At 37.3% G+C, this 16,307-nt stretch overlaps 1 protein-coding gene across 17 annotated transcripts in view; it reads left to right on the plus strand.

Moving 5' to 3' along the window:
* The first annotated feature begins 1,379 nt into the window (after positions 1-1,379).
* CCDC91 (coiled-coil domain containing 91) overlaps positions 1,380-16,307 on the plus strand; it is a 159,806-nt gene continuing 144,878 nt past the window's right edge. For 6 of the 17 annotated variants that reach the window (XM_068953370.1, XM_068953487.1, XM_068953478.1 and 3 more), the window contains exon 1: positions 1,380-1,442. The gene's annotated coding sequence lies outside the window, so the exon portion shown is untranslated. Of the gene's footprint in view, positions 1,620-16,307 lie in introns of all 17 variants that reach the window. The other 11 variants (XM_068953380.1, XM_068953509.1, XM_068953459.1 and 8 more) reach the window with 8 other exon arrangements.

Raw genomic sequence — 16,307 nt, forward strand, 5'->3', positions numbered from 1 at the left:
ACAAAACAGGAACAGGCTGTCCTGGCTTGGGAGCACGTTTGAACGCTGTTCTGGAAAGGATCTCCCAAAGTCCTGAGAATCCTTGTTTGCACTTCTAGCATTGCAGTAATCAGTGAGATAACTACTAACTAAAACTTTATAAAACTTTTTGAAATGTCCATACATTAATAGAGAACATTCAAAAATTTCTCTTAAGAATTTTTCTCTCTTGCACATCCAAGAAGAAACTTTACCATCTGAGTGACCTGTATTAACAGTCTCGAGTTGTGATAATACTGCAGTGGTTGATTAATGCAGAAAATAAGAACTGTCAGAATTGCAATTTTTGCCTGCTAAGGATGAATATTTCAAAACTGCTCATCAAACTTCCAATTTTTAAAGTGATTTAGGCACACTTCTAAGATCTTTATTTTCCAGTTTTATTTACTATGGCATAGCTTGTAAAAAGATCATTAAACCAAAAAAATTCAGGTTCTATCACCACCCTTGGGAATACTGCTATCAGGTGCAAAGGGACATACAGCCTAAAATACCATTTTTTCTGCTTTCCTTCACAGAGTATAGCACACAAAAATTACTGCAGGGTACTGCTCCAGTGCCATAGTGCTAAACTTTTAACTCTTACCTATTTTTTAATGAATCGTTCATTACAAAAGCATCATTTTATTACAGAAACTGTTTTGACTACAGAATGGGTCCAGTACTGAAAACAGCCAGTTGCTTCCCCAGTTTATCATACTGTGGCATGACTTGCATGTTGGGAACAAGTACCTCAGTTTTTTCCACTTACTTCCTTGCACTGGGTCATCTCAGCATCTCATAGCAACGGCGGAAAGGACTGCTTAAATGCCCATTTTCTCATTCTGACTAGATTGAGGGGGTGGTTTAATCTCCACTGTCCACTCAGTTCTTGATCACCCTCTGGGATGACCTGCAAGGGTGGTAGTTGACAATAAATCTATCACTAGAGACCGCGGACAAAGCTTGAAGCAGCAAAGCCCCGGGCACCACGCAAGCAGGGCGAGCGACCGCTTTTTGACGGCAGAACCGAGGGCCAAAGAGGCAACCAATGCTTCAGCCAGGGGCAGGAACCGCCTTGTGGCCGGCACCGGTTACCTCCAGCAGCCAGCGGCTCCCGCAGAGCCGGGTTCCCCCTGGCTGGCCCAGTAAGGAGGGAGAAACCTTCGCCCGCCACGCCGGGGCCCGGCCATATGTGGCGCTGCCTGGGACGGCAGTTACCACAGCACCCTGCGCGCGCGCGCGCACCTCCCCCGGCCTCACGCGGCCGCAACCCCGTTCGCGCAGCCGCCGACCCCCTGCGGCACCCAATCAGCGACGGCCGGGTGTACGGGGGAGGAGGGGGGGCGAGGTGGGGGGCGGCCCCACGTGACCCGCGAGAGGCGGGGCGGCAGGGGGTGGGGCGGTGTGACAGCCACATCCGGGTGAGACCGCGCCGCCGGGGGTCGGCGTGCGTGTCCGGCTCACGGGCGTGGGCGGCGGGGAGGTTTGCGCGCGGCGGGGGGGGGGTGGCGGCCTTGAGTGGCAGACGTGCGCGCGCGCCCCTTGCGGAGGGCGCGTGCCCGCGTGCGGGGGGCATGCTGGAGCAAGTCGCGCGGCAGGTAACGGGGCGTTCGGATCGCCAACGGTCCTAACGGCCCCCGGGGTCGCGGGCGGGCTGGAGAGGTGTGCCTGGCAGGGCCCGCCGTGGGGTGAGCCCAAGAGGGAAGGGGGAAGCTGGCTCCCATCCTGCCCTTTTGAGGCTGCTTCTGCGCATCGAATAAAGCCTCGCAGGCATACAGTTCCCAGCTGATTCGCCTTCCTCCCCCCCACCGCGGGGGGAAGGGTGTGGAGCTGGCCTGGTACCTGCAGTGGTCGAGCCTGACTCCATGCGCTCCTGACGCTGAGCCAGCGAGGACTGTGTTGTCTTTTTTTGTGCTTACCTGCCACAGCGCTTCCTGACTCCTTACTCCTCTACTGCTGCCAGTGCTGCCTCCTGGTCTAGGCCCTACCTGTGCCAGAGCCGTGCCACTGATAGCCGTGTCCTGTGGTGGCTGAGTGTTGTGATTAAAGGGTTGCCACAAAAGGAGATTTAATAGTTTACAGGAACAGCAGGAGCCTTCCTTCCCTACTCTGGAAAACTAATGTTCCTGTCAATAGGAAGGAGAGCCTTGTGAGAAGTTCTCTAGCCCAGAGTTTTGGAAGTTTTGAGTTCTTAATTCTCTGCCCCTCTGCTTCTGGGGGCAAACTGCATGGCCAAACTTTCAAATATATTCAGGAATCTTAAGTTGCATGTAGCTGTCTTGGAGGATTTTCAGAAGCACCTGTGTGCCTAGTATTAGTTATATAAATAGAGTTAGGTGTTGAAGTGTTTCTGAGAATATTGTTGTTTATTTTTCTGAATCTTCAGGCATTTAAAATACCTTTTGTAAATCTAATCCTTAAGTATTTCAGGTCTGAGTTTCTCATCTGCAAAATAGCATTGACTCTACCTCCTTCCTACCTCAGCATCTGAATTTAACCTTTTGCTCTGGGAATCTCCTTTCATAAGCTTACATAAGTCACAGTTGTGGATAATCTCAGCAGAATCTGGTTTATTTTATAAGCAATTATCCTTTTGTGTCTTAGCAATTCTTTTTGCCAGTCAGTTGTCTAGTTCTGTCTAGTTCACTGCAGCATTTTAATGGAACTTTGGGTAGTTCTTGTCACGATGCTTGAACACCTATTTCTGTAGATTTAACTTTTTTTTTTTTTAAATCTTCTCAGTACTTCTCAGTTCTTTCACACTGTATTTGCTCTCACCTTTTGAGATTTTGCTCTTCTGCATAGATTTCTTAATTTATGTCTTTGTTCTGTGTGCCTCCTGGTGCTTGGTTGTCTTTTCTTGGAGAATGTTGGTTTCTCAGTCACTAATACCGGAAGTGGGTATCATTTTCAAGCATTGTTTGTAGGGTAGAACGTGTCTGTTAATAAGTGTAGTAGTCAACTCCATGGCTAGTACAACTTGAAAGCAGAAAAAAATAATCCCAGCACTGTTCAGATGGGTGATGCTTGGATGCTCAATAGACACAACAGATATCCCAAAGCCTTTTTCAGAGCCTCTTTAAGAGTTTCTTGGGAATCTAGTGCAAATTTATTTTAGACTATTGTGAAAGAAAGCCAGATGAATACAAGACACATGTATGTGCTGCCTACCTGAACTCTGCTTACCTGCCTTTGTGAATAGCTTCACCAATAATACATTTCACTGTTAGTTTAGGACATCGGAATCTCTAGGTCCTGATTCCTTCTACCTTAATGATGAGATGGTATTTACTGGTAGTGTTACCTGAGGAGGTAGGTGGATCTTGTACGAACCAAACTGAGACAGGGGATGTTAAAATAGAACCTTATCACCTTTGGACATGTTATTATCCAGATCTTTACTCTGGCCATTGCTATAGTTACATTTAAGGATTCCTTCCTATGTGAAGATAGAAATGACTGCAAACTGCAGTATATTTGGTGCTGTATTCAAACCTGTGAAGTTCATGTATATACCTCCATAAGGATTGTGGGGTGTAGCCATCAATCTGTGCCTAGCTGAAACTCACAGTGCAGCTTAAGTACTTTTTTCATTTAGTTACATGCTCCTTGATTGTTTGCTGTTTGTCTTTGAACACCATGGGCTGTTAGACCAGCTCCTTTCTTTTCAAGTGACACAGCTACTGCCAGATGAATGTATGTTGTCTAGACAATGCTAATTATTCATGTGGTGTCAGGCTGATGTTCGAGCTGATGAAAGCTACATAGATTTCTAGGTGCCAGAATACAGTTATGTTATAATGCATATTTCTGGTCCAGAGGAGCAATTGGATAGCAATGTTAAGGGCAATAGCTGGCATTCTCTGAATGTTTACAGAGCTGCTAAGACATCTAAGTATGGTGCTTATCTGAGCAGTTGGCTTGATTCCTTCTGGCTTTCTGAAAACCAACTTCCAAGAAGGGTTGCAACACCAAACGGAAAAAGTTTGTGGTATGATAGAAACAAGCTTTCTGTGAATCTTTAAATTAAGAGTTCACAGAACCTTCTTTCCTGTGTTCGTTTGAGTCCATTCAGATTCACAAGGTGGTTGTTTCAGTCTGCAGTGATCGGGTACTCTAATTGACAATAGCAGACTGTAAGACATATCAGTGCAGCTTTTGACTCTTAAATGCCCATATAAGAAAGTTCTCTCTGCTTATATAAAACTAATTTGACTAATAGTGGAGATAGAAACTCTTTTTCAACAAATCTAGACTTTTTTTTCAGCTAAGGCTTCTTTTGTGAAGGGCCTCTTCCCTAGTGTGGGAGTTCCAGCTTGCAGACAGAGTAAATTTTAGGTTGTGAAGGCTAAAACTACCTTACATGCGCTGTGTAAACTATTTAAAAATGTTGCAAAGTGGCTTTCAGACATAGTATTTTACCATGTGCAACATTTCACTTACTTTGTTACTTGCATATTTATAATCATAAGAAGACATCAGAATGAAAACAAATCCTTAAAATTTTAGACTTGGCTTTTCTGATAATGCCTATTGCAGCCTTTATCTCCTTTGTTTATTCCTTGTGTGTCCCTTAAGCAGTGGTACCTGCTGTCCAGAACTGAGAGGTAGTGCTGTTTTGACAGAAACAAGTTAAGTGATTTTGTGCTTTTTCTTAATGTAGATTAATGTGGAAGGTAGAATTTCTTAATTCAGAGGAGGATTTGCACTCACGTTCTTTCTTCCTAAGGAGTTTGGGCTTGACCTCTGTGAAGAATTGTTCTTTTCTTACACAGTAGACTTTTCCCCCCTTAAACTGTTTGACTGATTTACTTTTGGAGTGACTGGAATGAAGTCTAGGGATTCTGTTCACTCTTTCTATGTGCCAAGACTTAAGCGTAGAAAATCTGTCGTAGGGTATGTTTGGAGAAGCAGTAGGTATGCATAAATTTGTTTTTCTGCCACCATAGAGGACCTTTTGAGTAGAAGCAAATTTGATTTATTTGTTGTATTTACTCGTTTGTTAAAAATGATGATTTCTAAACAGACGTTAGGGACAGCATTTTTACAAAACTCTTAATCTTCTTCAGTTTCTCAGCAAATGGCTGTGATGAGCTCTGTCTGCCTGTAACCTGTTTGTGTATGTGAGGGTAATTTTTCATGTTGATCATATTGTAACAGTTATTGGCTAGTAAACTTTTCAAGCCTTGAAAATAGGGCTAAAGGAATAGACATAATATTCATAGGGCATTTCTGCATCCTCAAAAAACGTGTTTCTCATGCCTATATAACTTCTAGTGTTTTTTTGTATACTTATTAGAAAACAATGTGCTAAAGACTTTCAAGGAAAAAAAAAAGGCAAGTTTTTATTGTTTTTTCATTAAAATGATCACAATTCACAATTTGTGTGTATGTCAGAGAAGAATCTAGAAATGACTTTAGTTCAAGTGGCTAATTTCTGTTGGTATAAAATACACCTTTTGTTATATTTGTGGTTGTACAAAGTTCTAAATTTTTAAGAAAGTCAACCATTTTCATTGTGATAATTTAGAATCAAAACATCTAAAAACTCAGCTGGTTTATGGAATGCTGCCTTTTTTTGTTGCGCTATAGAACCTTTGCTTTCAGAAGTGTTCTTTCTCTTTTTTCAATTTTTTGAGGTTGCTACTAGCAGCTTTAGTAATAGTTTTAAAACGTGTACATTTTTCACCTATTCAGCACTTTCTTGGTCAAAGAACCAGATTTTGGATCTTTTCATTAATTTTTGTAAATTTGCTCATCTAATAACTTTTGGCAGGATGACGTTCAGATTTTTAATCCCGTAGTGTAACCAATCAGGTGCAGTGAAATACAAGTCAGATCTTGTCCAATTCTTCTACCTTTTGACACCAGGAATATCACTTCTTTTATTTGTAATGCAGTCCTTTTGGAAAAGATAGTGGTGCTTTGTGCACACATGTAAAATCGTTTTAGGTGACTATATGGCAATATTTGATTTTTGCTTTTGGAAAAAGTAACTAAAGTTATTGTGCTGGTAGCTGGTGAGGTTGCAAATTGTGGCTCTTGCTTCTACCCATCTTCCTTTCTGGTGATAAGGCTGTAGAAGATACTATGCAGTGAGAAGCAACCTGTACTGGAGAGTAGATTGCTTGTAGTCCGTGGAATACAATTGGAAACTGCCACAGAGAAATGACAATGTTAACTATTTTCTTTGGAAATAGAGAATATAAGGGGTGCAAGCACATGTTAAGATATGAAACACTATTTCAGTTGGAAAGCTACTAATTTCAAAGCCTATAATTCTGCACCTATTACTAGAACTGTTGCTTTTGTGTCAGCAAAGGACTCATGAAGGGACTTGATCTACTGATTCGATAAAAGTAGTTCACAGTGATATTACCACAGAAAATGTCAGTGTTTGAATAGGCTTATTGGTTGTGTTTCAATTTTTGTGTTTAATAAAGAATTATCCTCTAATTATGAAGTATTGCATTCTTGAGAGTATTTATTTAGGTCCTCAGCTTATCTGTATACTAAAATGAAAGTCACGGCAGAGCACTAGTCTCTTGATCTAAAAAGCAAAAAAAATTGTAATTTGCAATCATTTCAAGTGCAGATACTAGTTGTAGTTTTCTAACAATGTTACAACTTGTGTGTTTTTTCACCAAAAATGTTGATAATGACACTTTTAAGGAGCAAGAATATGACAGATTAGAATATCTTGAAAGGAAAGCAGGTACAGAATCTTTCACGTGAAAGTCACTGACTGGAATTCAGTCCATCCTGTTAGTGGATTATTTTTTATTATTATTATTTTATTTGTTATGTAAGGGATTTGAGGAGCTGACCAGATCACACACATCTAGCATTTTTATTCCTATTAGTTTCAAGAGTCAACTCCAGTTCAGTTAACACAGCAAATGAATGTAGTTTTATGTGTTAAGGTTTTACTGCTGCTTGTTCAGTGGCTGTAAGATGGATTTAAGGATTCAGGGCTTGCCCCTCCAATTTTCTTCATCTTCTTTTTTTTATCAGGCAATACTTTAAATGGCCCTTTCTTTATTGCCAGAAGATCAGAGTTGAGTATGTGTTTTGTTAGGCCAATATGATATAGAACTTAAGACAGTGTAATTTTAATATGCTTTTGTGAAGATCTCCAGGCACAGCTATTGTAGGACTTAGGATATAAAAGCAGTTGAGATTGCTAATAAAGAAAAGAGAAGGAAGATGACCCTTTTTAAAGCACTTTTTTTCTTTAGCAAGATAAAGATCCTATGTTCTCAAACATGTTAAATAAGAGGTAAGGGAAGAAATGCATAGTCTTCTGTGATCAGAGAAAACTAAAAGGGCAATTGGTGCCTTTTAAAAATGTGTTTTATGCCTTTATTCTCTTCAGTGTGGGCATTGGCAAGACATGCTTTTGGAGATAAAACTGGATAGCTTAAGAAGCAACAGCCTTCAGTTAGTGGTGGCTACTCCCTTAGCACAGGTGCAAAAAGTGAATATAATCCCTTACTCTGTTTAAATGCAGAGCAAAACAGGTCGCTTAACCAACCCCTAAAAGTAATTTAACATTTTAAAAAACCTCTTTATGTGAGAAGCGGAAACTAACAAGGCATTACAGCAACTTCATAAACAACTCCAACTAAATATGCAAGATCATGAAGGACCCCTCTGTAACAATGTATTATAAGCTTAAAAATTAACATTTTATAAGCAATTTTTTGTCTTCTTCCTTTAAGTGTCTCTGGGGATTATATTCAACTGAAATTATGAAAGATAAAGTTTGCCTTTGTGCCACTGCTACATTGTTTAGATTTCTATGTTCTCCATTCTGCTGGAGTGTGAACTTAAAAGAAAAGGAGATGCTAGAAAACTGGTCTATCTTCTGCATATGGTTTTGGCAGAGATGAGTATAACCTAGGAATCTAAATTCACTGAGTGACAGTAGATCTGTTGGGAAAATAAAATAAAACTGTATATGCCTGAAATAGGTAACCATTGACCTGAGTTGAGGGGTGGGATGATTTATCAAGAATATTCTTGAGTGGTTCATCTAACACATTTGTTTACATGTTATTTTTCTGAACAGCAGTTTGCAGAAGATTTGCTCAAGGGGCTGTCAGTGTCTTTAGTAAATGTTTGTCTCTGAAGTAGGGCAGCATACTCCCTGTTGTGTCACTAGGTTCCTGTTAATCCTGGACAGAGGACAGTGGTCAACAGGCAGTATCACTGCTGCAGCTAAAGCTTTTTTCCGCTCATGCACTCTCGTGCTCTCCCTCTCTTTCTCTCTTTCTTTCTCTCTCTCTCTCTCTCTTTCTCTCTTTCTTTCTCTCTCTCTCTCTCTCTTTCTCTCTTTCTTTCTCTCTCTCTCTCTCTCTCTTTCTCTCTTTCTTTCTCTCTCTCTCTCTCTCTTTCTCTCTTTCTTTCTCTCTCTCTCTCTCTCTCTCTCTCTGATAAGTTTGTCCAAAGAGTAAAATTCTCTTCCATTTTTAGTTTTGTGTATTTGGGCCAAATATGTGGGTCCAGTATTTTGCTGACTGCTGGCCATTGGCCAGTACAGTAGAGGAAGGGATTAAAAGGTTACTGATATTTAATATGTGTGACTCTGTAAGTGTTGAGTAGCACCATACAGGCAAGCACTGTTCTACTACTTAATTTCAAATGCATTGGCCTCTGAAAAGTGTAGGCATTGGTAGGTGCCACACCTACCTACACACCTCCACTAAGTTCCTGTGTATTATCGTCCTTGAGCTATTTTCTTTAGATGTTTGTATCTGATCACAGTCCATTGAAAGTCACTTGAAAGTCATGCCTTGCTACAACGGGCATAGTTCATATTGAAAAGACATTGTTATTGAGTGATATATAAAGTTTTTGCCCATAGAAAAGATGAAGAGTTCTGATTGTATGTTTGTTAGAAGACATCACCTGCTGTAAAAGTCAGTGAAATTTATATTCGGAGAGCCATCTAGATCGAAGAAGTGAGTGTATTTGAATGTTAAAATTTAAGTCTTACCTGTGTGAATTAAAGGTTTTGAGTGAGTAGGTAATAGCAATGCTAGATGACACTGATTAAATTGCGCTAGGCTGCTGGTGGAGCCTGAAGGTAAGATTTGAAGATTCAAAATAAAAAAGTTGACTAGTTTGGAAGCAGTTTTGTGATACTATGCTGTTGTGGATAGCTGTGGGACCAAATTAATTTGAACTTCAAACAAGGAACGTGAAAATTGCAGTGATTCGTTGCTACTACATTCTCTGGGACAGTTTGCATCTAGAGGTTATTTGGTGGATTTGGCAATGAGTTCTTAACTTAGCTTGCAGTGGTAATGGCAAATTCAATCAGATGGAGATATAAAATTGCTAAATGAAAAGTGATATGCTTTCTCTCTTTATATATATATATTTTTTAGCAGTACAGACTAGTTGTGGTGTGTCTGTATAAATACATATAGATGCCCTTGGCAGATACAGACAAATGTCAAGTTCACTCTTCAGCCACTCCTACTTTCATTTAGGTGTCCTATGACTTATTTTCAAATTCTCGAGAGCCAAAAAAAGTCAGCAGGCTACTTATATGCTATACTTCTTGTTCTTGATTGTATTTGTTCTAGTTTTTGCCACAGTAATTTCTTGTACGGAATTCTTTGTTTGATGAATAAGAAGTTGTTAAACCATGCTACTGACAGGAGAGTCAACTTTTTAAATTAATCACAAAAATTATTTGGCTATAACTTTAATCTTAAGGAGAAGAATAAGAATGAACTCTCTATCATTGTTTTAATTAAAATTAAAGTCTTTGTAGAATGGGGGAAATACCAATAACTATGTATCAAAATAATTTAGGAAAATATACACAGTTTGATTTCTTTGAAATCTGTCATCTAGTACTGTGAAAAGATTCAATTGCTTACAATACTTTCTGTGCATCCTCTAGATTCTGAAGTTATATTAGTAAATAAATACAATATTATATATTAGAATTACATATTATAACATTATATAGCATATACAATAAAATACAGCATGTTATAAACCTTTAAAATGTATTATAACATTTAATATTATGGAATGAATTTATAATATATTTTTATATCTCCTTAAGGTTGTTGAGTAAGTTGTGTGTAGGTAAAAGCTATCCAAAGATCTGTGTAGTGCTTCTCAAACTTGGCCTTAATTCTTTATAGTTGAATTTTTCTCATTAAGTACTTTGCTAGAAATGGTTCCGTCTGTAGGGTGAACAGGTTGCTAGAGTTGATTTCATTTATTTTGGGTTGATGTTTGAGGTAAAGATTGGAGTTGCGTTACTTTGAATTTGTTTTAGCATACTTGCATGTTAAATACCCAAGTTTTCTCTTAAATAATTTATTGTTGAACACAGGACAGTGTATCCTGTGTTTGTTTTCTTGTTTTTTTGTTTTGTTTTTTAACTTCTGAGGAGCAGAGGCCTACTGTAAACAACTTTGCATTAAGCTTACTCCTTCTTCAGAAATCCAGCAACACTTTTTTATGTTACAGTTTTGGGATTTAGTGCATATGAATAGAGAGAAATAAACTAGAAATCCTGTCTCTGTGGATTGGAATCTAGTGTAGTTTCAGATGGAAAACAAAATATTTTTAGCATGCGCTTGCCAGTTAACTTTTAAATGGACTTTCCATAGGGTGTGACTTCTGAAATGAAAATAATGCAGAGCTTCTAAAGAGATTTCCATGTGGCATGCATGGCATAGTTGACTTCTCTTTCGTTTTATAAGCTGCTGGAGGTAAACACCAGCATCTTGTCCTAAAACAAAACAAAAAATATCTAGTATAGGTCAAGAAAAGTTGTTTGGGGAATTTCCGGCAAGTTTTTTATTTTAGAAAGCAGTTAGTCTAAACTGCTGGTTTTCAGTGTACTTTCATTATCTGTGATGCATTCTGCTAATGTGTTCTCAAATTTTTCTCCAGTTTCTCTGTTACATGGGACTATTTTTTTTTTCTTTAAACAATTTCATCTACATCTTTTTTCTTTCTTTTTTCCTCTGGTCGAGTTCTCATAGACTTATGTACCACGAGTGTGTAGTACTGTTGTAGAATTACTGCAAAAAGGGCCTCAGAAACGGGATTTATAAAAACCTTTGTGTGAAAGTTACAATCCACTTTAAAATGTTTCATATAGAAATTTAAATATTATTAATTTAAATTATTGTATGGTGAATGACAAAGTGAGATATTGATCCAGCAATCATTTCTCCCCAGGATCAGATTAATTTTAGTATTAGAAGACTAATAAATAATTTCCATTTGGGGTTTTTTGTGAATGCTTCTTTCTTTTAAATGAGTACTTAAAAAGTGCATGATATAGCTATCTAGGCATCTAACTTTATTGATATTGAAGGCGGACTTACACTTGTAAATACATGCACAAACTGGTTTTAGTGTTTATGAAGAGGCCTGACTAGTCTGTTAAGGTCAAAAGGGCAGTAATGGTGGAAGAACTTATTTTTAAAGGGTGGGGATTATTTTTCAAAACTGTTACATAAGAGGCTATGTCCCCTTAAGACTTTAGAATACATAGATCCTTTTTGTTTTACTATCTGATAATAGGCACTATATATTATAAGATTTATTTATCTTGCTGCCATATAATTCTCTCCCCAGTGGTACATGTACAATTGAGCAGATAAAATTTTTACTTTTAAAAAATACTTTATCATATTAGGTAGAAAATATATGTTATGCAACTGTTTAATCCTTCCAGTGCACACTTTTTGATTTTAGGATTAAACCACATTTTTTAATGGATTGGAAAGGGGCCAAGGTAATACTGTTACCTGGTAATACTGTTACTGATACTGTTTAACTGTATCAGTAAAATTTTTCATAATGTTTTTACAGATTTAAACCTGCTGTTTTAAGTATTATAAAGTATGCTTAGGAGGGACTGTGCAAAATAAAGGTAGTTTAAAAATAATTAAATCACTTATTACTGCTGATCTGCGTGGGATATATAAAGCAGACTCAGAAATGAAGTGATTAGCCTTCTAAAAGACATCTGAGCCATTTTTAAAAAATAAACAAGCTAATGAGGTTGTGAAAATAAAACAAATTTTTATGTTGAAAGATCTTCATCTGGTACCAGCTATACTTTAGTTATTCATGCATATTAAATTGCCTTATAAAATACCATGTGATTGGATTATAGTGTCTATCTTAGAAGCCTAGATAATAAACGACAGATTTTTATTTAAAAATAACATGAAAATATATTTAAAGTATGTCAATGTTGGATCCTATAGAAGGACACACATCTGTATTTATAACCTGGTAAAACTGTAAATGACTGTAAAACATCTGGATTTAGTAAAACTGATGAAGGATAGAAAACTGGCATTGTCTTTATTGCAGGATGGGCTACTGTGTAGTTCTTGCTTATTAATCCAGTCCTTGTTCCTCCATTAGGTTTGAATTACAGAACCCCACACTTAAAAAGGTGGAGGAAGGGTAAAGACGACCACCAAAGTGCATAGTTGAGTTTAGTTTTAGTCTTCTGGCAGATCACTGCTCCCATTCAGTATCCTGGTGACAGACAGCCAGGCTACATTGCGAGCTGCTCTTGTTAAATGCAGTGGGCTTGAATTTCTTGGAATACTTGAATTAGAACAAAGAAAAATTATTTTTTTTTTGTTAATTAGTGAGATGTTAGTGATCTTGGTTTTGCATAGAAATTGTGCACTCAGCGATATTTTTCCATAGTGAAAATAGTGGTTTGATTATGAATGAAGAAAAGCAGTTGTGATCCTTTTATTAACATTTTTTTGAACAATCTGATATTTTATAAAATTAATGGTTTAACTGAATTTGTCTATTTACATAAACGTTTTGTTAAAGTCTCTATAGAAGCCTATCATAATTGTGACTTTATTGAATGTATCGATTTTTGTTATTATTGAGTATAAGTGCAGGCTATTAATGGTTATTGGTGAAATATTCAGACTTTTTCTTGCTGTCTTTACTCAAACAAAACTTCCTCTTCTTTAGGAATTTTGCTGACTAAAGGCTATATAATTGCCTAGTAATTAATGTAGTTGAAATATATCACTCTACATGTACTTGGAAACTGAATATTCTGCCTGTTTCTTCAGCGCTGCCAAAAGGTATCACTTCTGCATGGTAATTTTTGGATAAATTTCAGTGGTTCTCTTTAAACAGTGCCCGTTTCAAAAGCTATTAAAGCTATTAAGCTTTGCTTTTGTATACATACATACCTACATACATATATATGTACACACATATTCACAATTATATACATGCTCACTAGATATGTGATACTTATATAAGATATTCATGAACTTACATAACTCATAAAAATAAGCATCCACTATAGTTTATTTTTTACTCTTGTCTATGTATAATATATAATTTTACATATGCAGCAGCTTTATATTTTAGGATGAATACACATTAGGCATGCATATGTTTCCAAGGGAATTACAATATAACAATGATCTTGGAGGATATACAAAATTGTAATCTGAAATAGCTTATGTGAGAGAAAGAGAACATCTACTCTTCATTAGACTGGGAAGTTCCGGAGCATTTTGAATTAGGCATACTCTGTGCAGAATGGAGCCTTGTCCGCATATATTGCGTATAGTTTATGTACTATGCATCCCATTTATTCTGCACTTATCTTTGAAGCAGTGTATGTTTTTTGAATTATCTGTTCTCGTGCACATTTGCTAGTGTAATACAGGGATGGAAATCCTTACTCCTCTAGCAGCACTTTGCCAAAATACCATCATCCATTGATGATCCGTCTCATCACTGACTGCATTTCAACTGTGTGATAAATACTTTTCTGCTAGTAGAACTGAGGAGGAGTTTTGGACATCTTGGGAAAGAAGATTGTAGGGTTTGTGCTTCTAGAGCAGTTAACCCAGTGTGCTCGCTGCCTAGGTCTGTATGCTGTGTAGGGAAGGAGAGTAAATTGAATGGACTGTAGGATGGATGACTTACTTTCGGGGCTGGGGGGAGAATCTGGCTGGCAGCTTGCTTTTTTATTATTTTATTTTTATTTATTGATAAAATAATACAAAATATCAAATAAATGTCAGTGCCCTTCTTGCATACTTAAATTACTTAAATTACTTAAATATGCTGCTAACTTTGGATATGGGACCCCTTAGTAATTGTTCCCATCTTTCTAAAACGGGGTCAATAACACTTACCTATCTTTGTCAAAGGCTTTTGAACTAGCAAAGAAGTTCTAGAGATGCACAGTAGGTATAATGTATCCATTTAGAGAACGAAGTTATCGTAAATCATTGTGCCTCAATAGAAAAGAGAAGGACTTAAGTATTGAGCCCTAACCCTATTTATTTTCTGGCCTGATCTGTGATGTCTGGTCCTCAACTTCCTCTTATTACAAAGGGTGTAATCCTATTAATATATTTTTATGAGGAAATTGTTAGTAATCCACCTTTTCAATGGCAGTTAAATATATTTTTATTCATTGCAGAAGAGATCATACCATTATGCTGTCTATTTGGTCAAAGGTCATGTGATAAAAGTATTATGCAATGTGCTTGGGAGTATACTGAAAAAGAAGGAAGGATAATAATGTGCATAGATATTCTGGCAATTATGTTTTCTATTAGAAAGTAAATTAGCCTTTTTGCTTTGACGCATTTGGGCAATGAAACCTTTTCAATTTGCCTCATAAGGATCGTGTGAAAATGAATTTAAATTCACTTCCGTTGCTTCTACATGCATCAAACTTCTCTTTAGGAGAGTAGGTAAAGTCAAATTCATCTGTTTACTGGTATATGAATAAAAAGTTATAAAATCTGTTTCTCTACTATCCATAAAGGAGGGGAAAGGCACAGTGATGATGTGTTTCCTTTCCATGTGGAAAGAATAATGCCTGTTCTTTCCTGTTACTAACGGTATATCCAGAGCTTGCAAAGCACAGAAATAAAAGTTTTCAAAATTACTAGACATCTTTATTTCAGTGTTTAGGTTACTCCAATTCAATCTTTCATAGAATCTGAATTTTCAGTAGGTTATTGGGGGGAGGGAGAGTTTTTTAGATTTTTTTTTTTTTTGGAAGGTGTTTAGTTTCAAGAGTAAAAACTGAGTGATGTAAAATCAATAAGACTTGAAAATCTTAGCCATAATTTTTTAATCTTTCGATAATTTGATCAGCTCTTATGGCAGAGAGTTGATATCTTTTCCTAAAATCTCTCTCAAATTAGTTCCATGCCTTATGACAAGTTCAGCACTTCTAAGGTTTGGAGGAATCTGAGAGGAGTTTCATTAATTGGAAAAATATGTATTCCTGTGTATTAGGAGGAATACAGTAAAAATGATCCCTGTTTTGCATAATAGAGTTGCTGTGTACTAATGATTTTTCTTGTGTCCATAGCCATCTGTCAGCTTTTCTGATATAAAAATGAAATAATAATCATCTTTAAATTCTGCCATTCTGTAGATTTTCTGAATTGTCCATACACAACGTAATGGGAAACAATATCCCTTTCATAATATTTAATTGTCAGGTTTATTGAGCATCCTTTATAGTTTGACTTTTTCCTTTCCCCCCCCCCCCCCCTCATGGAGAGAAAAAGCTGCATTTTTCAAGTGCATAATCAAGGTAATCTAATGAATGTTTAAGCTCATGTTCTTACGTGAAAGATTCTTTTTTTCTGGTGGAAGTAACGTTGGCTTTTAGAATCAGTGATTCACACAGCCCCACATTTTCCTAGGTGATGCATCATGCCAAAAATCTAGTTTTATCCTGTTTATTGTAAAAGGACCATTTCTGAGCCAAGCAGTCCAATTCTCTCTTCCCCTTTGCTTTATGATCCTTTAAAGGGTATATTCCTTCTTAATATGTAAGAACTTGAGCTCTTCACTTATATTAGCATTAATGGTATTTGTGCAAGCGACTACACATCTATATGAGAATATGCTTCAAATACTTATTCTGTGTTTGACGGGTTTCATTACGTTGTTGCTATGATGCTCTAACTGTAATTAAGATTGTGTCACACCTATTTTCAGAGGTTTAATTCTGTGACAAAGTTCCGTTGAGGTGGAACTTGGTGGTTTTTACTCTTGGAAAGCTTCTCGCTTCATCATACAGGCACTTCCTTCTACATTCTAGTAAAAATACATCAATGATTTGCTAGTGAGAAGATTTGCCTGCATTTAGGAACTTCCAATATTAACAGAAAAGAGTGGAGAAGCATAGATTTTCAATTGTGAATCTAAACAATTGTTAAAATATGCTAATTTTAGGTGGAAGTGCAGGTAAAGTGCATATG

Source organism: Struthio camelus, chromosome 1 (assembly GCF_040807025.1).
Source record: "Struthio camelus isolate bStrCam1 chromosome 1, bStrCam1.hap1, whole genome shotgun sequence".
NCBI lineage: Eukaryota > Metazoa > Chordata > Aves > Struthioniformes > Struthionidae > Struthio > Struthio camelus.